Genomic DNA, 620 nt, shown 5'->3' with positions numbered 1-620 from the left:
TATAATGTTAACACAAAATAAAAAGTAAATATATTTATATTTAAAGTACATATATATATATATACACACACGCACACAGAGCATAAATCAAAAATATTTTAATATATATAATAGTAGTTATATTCCTTATAAATGAATCTAATATATGTAAAATATATATTAAAACACATTACAAGTCAATTAATAATTATAATTTCATGATTAATTTAATTAACTATATAGATTTGTCCTTAATTACATAAAATTAAAAAATTTACCTAGGTTTTTGAACTATTCTAATCTCACAACTTCTCTTTAGATTTATGTAAGTTTATATAAACAAAGTTATATATATTATAATTAATAATTTTATAAATTATAATTTTGTAATGTTAACACAAAATAGAAAATTAATATGTTTATATTTAAAGGATATATATACTAAAAATATTTTAGTATATATATAACAATAATTATATTTCTTATAAATTAACACAATATATAAGCTATAAATATTAAAAGACATTACAAGTTAATTAAGAATAATAGTTTCATGAATTAATTTAATTAATTATATGAATTTATTCTTAATTCCATAAAATTAAAAAAAAAACACTTAGGTTCCAAAACTATTCTAATCT

Source organism: Theobroma umbraticum, unplaced genomic scaffold, assembly GCF_002168275.2.
Source record: "Theobroma umbraticum cultivar Fairchild unplaced genomic scaffold, ASM216827v3 scaffold_55.0, whole genome shotgun sequence".
In the NCBI taxonomy this organism is placed as follows: Eukaryota; Viridiplantae; Streptophyta; class Magnoliopsida; order Malvales; family Malvaceae; genus Theobroma; species Theobroma umbraticum.
Note: the sequence above shows the minus strand (reverse complement) of the source record.